The sequence below is a fragment of the Sinocyclocheilus grahami genome, unplaced genomic scaffold (assembly GCF_001515645.1).
Source record: "Sinocyclocheilus grahami isolate Dianchi unplaced genomic scaffold, SAMN03320097.WGS_v1.1 scaffold1357.1, whole genome shotgun sequence".
Lineage (NCBI taxonomy): Eukaryota > Metazoa > Chordata > Actinopteri > Cypriniformes > Cyprinidae > Sinocyclocheilus > Sinocyclocheilus grahami.
Genome location: NW_015506536.1, coordinates 228,324 through 234,323, shown reverse-complemented (window position 1 = coordinate 234,323; position 6,000 = coordinate 228,324).

Sequence of the window (6,000 nt, the reverse complement as noted above, 5' to 3'; positions counted from 1 at the left end):
GTTCCAGAGAACTTGTAAAAATACTGTATATACTCTACATATTTCCAATTGAAGCTACAGTAAATAATTTGGTAACACTTTATTTTGACATGGCATATTTACAAGTAAATCTGCAACAATGTCAACAATTCTGTGTTTTTCTGTCAATATGGGGTGCTGTGTGTACATTAATGAGGAAAAAAATTCACTTAAATGATTTTAGCAAATGGCTGCAATATAACAAAGAGTGAAAAATTTAAGGGATACTGAATACTTTCTGTACCCACTGTATATGTATATATTTATTAACAAAATATTTTAGTTTGTCTTGTATATTTTTTTCATTTGATCAGATAAGATTTTAAGCTGTCATATGGTCAAGTTACAACGTGCCCCTCAGATGTTACAATGTGTTCCACCTACGGGGCATGTTGTCACATTTCACTTCCATTTTTTGAGGGTAAATAAAGAAAAACATATACACTGTAATTATGAAACAAAGCAACATATTTGTACTAGACAAGTGTAAAACTACCATGGATAAAAAAATATATATATTCTGAACCCCATGTGGATTTACACAAACTGAGAAAGTCAAAAAGTGTTACTTTGTGCCCCGCTCTCCCCAACCTCTGTAAATAAATACAATATAAATTCACGTCTCGTGCACTTTAATGCCCTTTGAATGTAACGTGTACGTTCCCTTGGAACTGGAATCATGGCGGAATTTCATGTAAAGTCCACTTCGCAGGAAGCTTACGGTCGAATAAGACAACGCTTGAATGCTGCCTGAACAAGAGACCTCCTTACTGAAGGGAAAGTGTCGACTGGTGTCACTATATCGCGAACGCGCAGGCGGATCTTCACCAAATTCGGGGGATCCCTTCAGCTCGAGGAGCCCTCTCGAATGCCACACTTCGCATGTCGGTAGCCCCCCGGGATCGCTAAATCGGTTGGCACCGGACCGCAAATTTAACCACCCGTAACTCCCGAACCCCAGACAAGTGTAAAACTACCATGGATAAAAAAATATATATATTCTGAACCCCATGTGGATTTACACAAACTGAGAAAGTCAAAAAGTGTTACTTTGTGCCCCGCTCTCCCCAACCTCTGTAAATAAATACAATATAAATTCACGTCTCGTGCACTTTAATGCCCTTTGAATGTAACGTGTACGTTCCCTTGGAACTGGAATCATGGCGGAATTTCATGTAAAGTCCACTTCGCAGGAAGCTTACGGTCGAATAAGACAACGCTTGAATGCTGCCTGAACAAGAGACCTCCTTACTGAAGGGAAAGTGTCGACTGGTGTCACTATATCGCGAACGCGCAGGCGGATCTTCACCAAATTCGGGGGATCCCTTCAGCTCGAGGAGCCCTCTCGAATGCCACACTTCGCATGTCGGTAGCCCCCCGGGATCGCTAAATCGGTTGGCACCGGACCGCAAATTTAACCACCCGTAACTCCCGAACCCCGGGGGCTATCCACGCGGGGGTGATCTCATTCGAAAGAGGGCCTCGAGACGTACACTTGATTCGTGTTCGAGAGGGTTCCTCGAGCTGAAGAGATCCCTCGAATTTGGTGCGGATTCGCTGTGCCGTTACGGAGTTATGGCCGTTCAAAGTTCCAATGGTTTTCCATAGACTTAAGCTTTAAAGCGTTTCATCCAGGTCGCCAGTAGCAAACAATAGAGCGCGCTCTGTTGGACAAACGAAGTAATTACACCATTTCAAGCATTTTATCTGCATTATATGTTCTGTAAAAAAAATTAATATCGGCGGCTTATTTGCCGATACCGATATATCGGCGACAGGCTCATATCGGCCGATAATATCGGCAAAACGATATATCGGTCGGGCTCTAGTTGAGACTGAATCTTCTCATTCCTCCTGCTCTGCATACGCTGAGTTGCTTGAGCTTATGGAACGTGCCACGGCGAGGCTTGACTTGCCGTGGAAGCGGGTTGAGAAAGTGGCGCCTCGAGGCCACCTCGATGAGCGTTTTCTTTCTGATTATAACCCTCCACCTCAAGTGAGCCTTCCATTTCTTCCTGATCTCCATGTGGGGATCGAGAAGGCTTGAAAAACTCCGTTTTCATTTCACATCCATAGGATTCAGCATACTAGTTATGTAAATATTGAGCGGATGCGTGAGAATGGTTATGAGAAGATGCCCCCTATTGAAGAGATGCTAGCCAGTTATCTCTCTGTGGGTGAGACATCTTCTCTTAAGGCTCCCTCCCTGCCATTCAAACCCCTTCAAGATACATTTTGTTTGAATGGCAGGGTGTACGCAGCAGCAGGTCAGGCTGCAGCTTCATTGCACACCTTTGCGGTGTGTCAGGCTTATCAGGCTGACCTGATGGAAAACCTGGATAAAGGCCAGGGTTTATCCCCTGATGAGATGGCTGAGTTGCGTCGCACCACAGATCTCGCTCTCCGTGCCACCAAGCAGACCGCCACTGTCACTGGCAGATCTATGGCGGCCATAGTGAATTCACTAAGTAGTTTCTCTGCAGCGCTACTTGGACCTCTTTCTTTTTTTCTGACTTTGTTTTAGGGTTAGGGTTAGTGCTCTGCGAGCAGCTCCCCTGCTAAAGTCAGAACCTCTCGCTGTTGACCGATCGTGGTGATGGTAGCTCACCCGTTGGTACTGGATCCAGGCTGGATGATAGTCCTGCATCTTTGGCTTCATGCATACTGGACCACGCAGCCAAGTCGCTGGGCCTCTGCGAGAGCGTTTTTAGCCAATCAGGTCCGCAGTATAATGCTGCAACCTCAGGACCCGCGGGTCCTCCATTCGGGTTGAGCATTTTTCGGAGTATAATGCTTCATGATGTGCTCCCTGATGTCCTGGCTGGGTGTTTGCTTCGAGAAGCTGCCCCGGGCGGTGGATATGTGTGGCGGTCAGTGGAAATTGTGAATGAGTTCTTCTGTGTCATCACGTTCTACTAGTTCACGCATTTTATTTGCATGATCTGTGCGCAGCATGTGCATAACGATGCTCAGAGCAGGCTGTACCTGTGGTAAATATAAGGCCCTCAGACAGAACAGGCAGGTTGTCGATGAGTGACGGAGCAGAATAAGGATGGAGCAAAGTGTGGATGCGCTGTTCTTGAAGGACGTTCATCTCGGTTTTGTTTATATTTTGCTTAGCCTATCATTTTAAATGAAAGATGTCGTATTTATTTTTCTCTGCGACACTTTTCATTCTGTTAACAGAAAAATGTCAAATGAATTTAGTATTTTGACAAGACGAATAAAAATAGCTAATTGGCTATTTGTGTACAACCTACATTTTTATATTTTTTCTCTCTGTGACACTTTTTCCCTATTGTGTTGTCAATGTTAAACTAATTGTATCCTGACTAGACAAATAAAAATAAATAAAATTTTTGTACAACATTTTAATTTTCTCTGATACTTTTTTTCCTACTGTGTTGCATAAAATATTAAATGAATTTTGTGTCTTAAGATAAGTCATATAAATTCAAGTCAAAGTCAATAAATTCAAAACTCTTGGCAAGACGAATAAAATAACATACAATTTTGTGCAGACCACACTTTTATTTGTCAGCCTATCTCTCTTTCTTTCAGTAGCGGAAATTTAAATGTGAGATTCTGGAAACAAGATCTAAATTTAACGGGAACGGTCGGGTCGGGAAGAAAATTATTCTAAGCAGACAGCGGGTGAACAAAGAGTGAATATATAGCAGGTGCGGAATAGAACCTTGCGGGAGCGGGACTAAAAAAACAGTCCCGCGCAGACCTCTAGTTCCTGGGCAGTAAGGAAATGGAGTCTCAGGTAGAGTGGCAAGAGTCAGGAATGGAGTGCCCTCTGGTGGAGCTCATGGGCACTCCAGCTGGAGATCGTGACAGAGGTACAAATCAGGAGCATTTCAGCACTATAAAGCCCTGAAACAGATTTCATAATAAAGACATTAGCAGCCGCTTCTACAAATGTTGAACTAATTCTAATGAGCAAACTAAAGGTGTGTTCACACTTGTCATGTTTGGTTCGATTAAAACGAACTCTGGTGCGATTGCTCTTTTAATGTGGTTCTTTTGAGTAAGTGTGAACGCTGTCATCTGAACCCTGGTGCGCACCAAACAAGTGGACATAGACCGCTAAAATGATGGGTCTCAGTCTGCTTCCAAACGAACTCTGGTGTGGTTCGAATGAAATTTGAACGCAACACGGACCAAATACTTATAAACAAACCAAAAACAGGAAGTAATGACAAGATGCAATGCTATGCGACATGTTTTAACGACGCGAAAGGAGCAGTGTATCCAAAACAAAATGATCAGAGGGCAAACGTGGAGCAACGCCGTTACGGAGTTATGGCCGTTCAAAGTTCCAATGGTTTTCCATAGACTTAAGCTTTAAAGCGTTTCATCCAGGTCGCCAGTAGCAAACAATAGAGCGCGCTCTGTTGGACAAACGAAGTAATTACACCATTTCAAGCATTTTATCTGCATTATATGTTCTGTAAAAAAAATTAATATCGGCGGCTTATTTGCCGATACCGATATATCGGCGACCGGCTCATATCGGCCCATAATATCGGCAAAACGATATATCGGTCGGGCTCTAGTTGAGACTGAATCTTCTCATTCCTCCTGCTCTGCATACGCTGAGTTGCTTGAGCTTATGGAACGTGCCACGGCGAGGCTTGACTTGCCGTGGAAGCGGGTTGAGAAAGTGGCGCCTCGAGGCCACCTCGATGAGCGTTTTCTTTCTGATTATAACCCTCCACCTCAAGTGAGCCTTCCATTTCTTCCTGATCTCCATGTGGGGATCGAGAAGGCTTGAAAAACTCCGTTTTCATTTCACATCCATAGGATTCAGCATACTAGTTATGTAAATATTGAGCGGATGCGTGAGAATGGTTATGAGAAGATGCCCCCTATTGAAGAGATGCTAGCCAGTTATCTCTCTGTGGGTGAGACATCTTCTCTTAAGGCTCCCTCCCTGCCATTCAAACCCCTTCAAGATACATTTTGTTTGAATGGCAGGGTGTACGCAGCAGCAGGTCAGGCTGCAGCTTCATTGCACACCTTTGCGGTGTGTCAGGCTTATCAGGCTGACCTGATGGAAAACCTGGATAAAGGCCAGGGTTTATCCCCTGATGAGATGGCTGAGTTGCGTCGCACCACAGATCTCGCTCTCCGTGCCACCAAGCAGACCGCCACTGTCACTGGCAGATCTATGGCGGCCATAGTGAATTCACTAAGTAGTTTCTCTGCAGCGCTACTTGGACCTCTTTCTTTTTTTCTGACTTTGTTTTAGGGTTAGGGTTAGTGCTCTGCGAGCAGCTCCCCTGCTAAAGTCAGAACCTCTCGCTGTTGACCGATCGTGGTGATGGTAGCTCACCCGTTGGTACTGGATCCAGGCTGGATGATAGTCCTGCATCTTTGGCTTCATGCTTACTGGACCACGCAGCCAAGTCGCTGGGCCTCTGTGAGAGCGTTTTTAGCCAATCAGGTCCGCAGTATAATGCTGCAACCTCAGGACCCGCGGGTCCTCCATTCGGGTTGAGCATTTTTCGGAGTATAATGCTTCATGATGTGCTCCTGATGTCCTGGCTGGGTGTTTGCTTCGAGAAGCTACCCCAGCCAGGACACGCTACTCATGTCTCGCCCTCAGGGGTCTCCTGAGATTTGAGTCATCCTCAACCATCATGCACATTCTCTAATCATCGGTCGAACCGGTGAAAAACCTCTATGGAGTGGGCTTAAATACACTGCGTTCCCTGAGGTATGAGTGAAATGTGTTTCTGCGGAAACCCTTCCTGAGTGCTTTGGCTCTAAGGAGCAGTAGCTCTTCATGCATGAATGGGTTAATCAAGACAGAGCGCATAAGACTGTGTTCAGCTGCATCAGTTGATAGTCTCTCATTTGGTCCTGCTAGACTGCCATTCTAATCTAGTGCTGCCTTCTGGTCGAGCTGAGAAATGCTCCCCTAACAGCGAGGGCTAGCTATGAGCCTATCGCTCCCAGTTTGTGCTTTGAGGG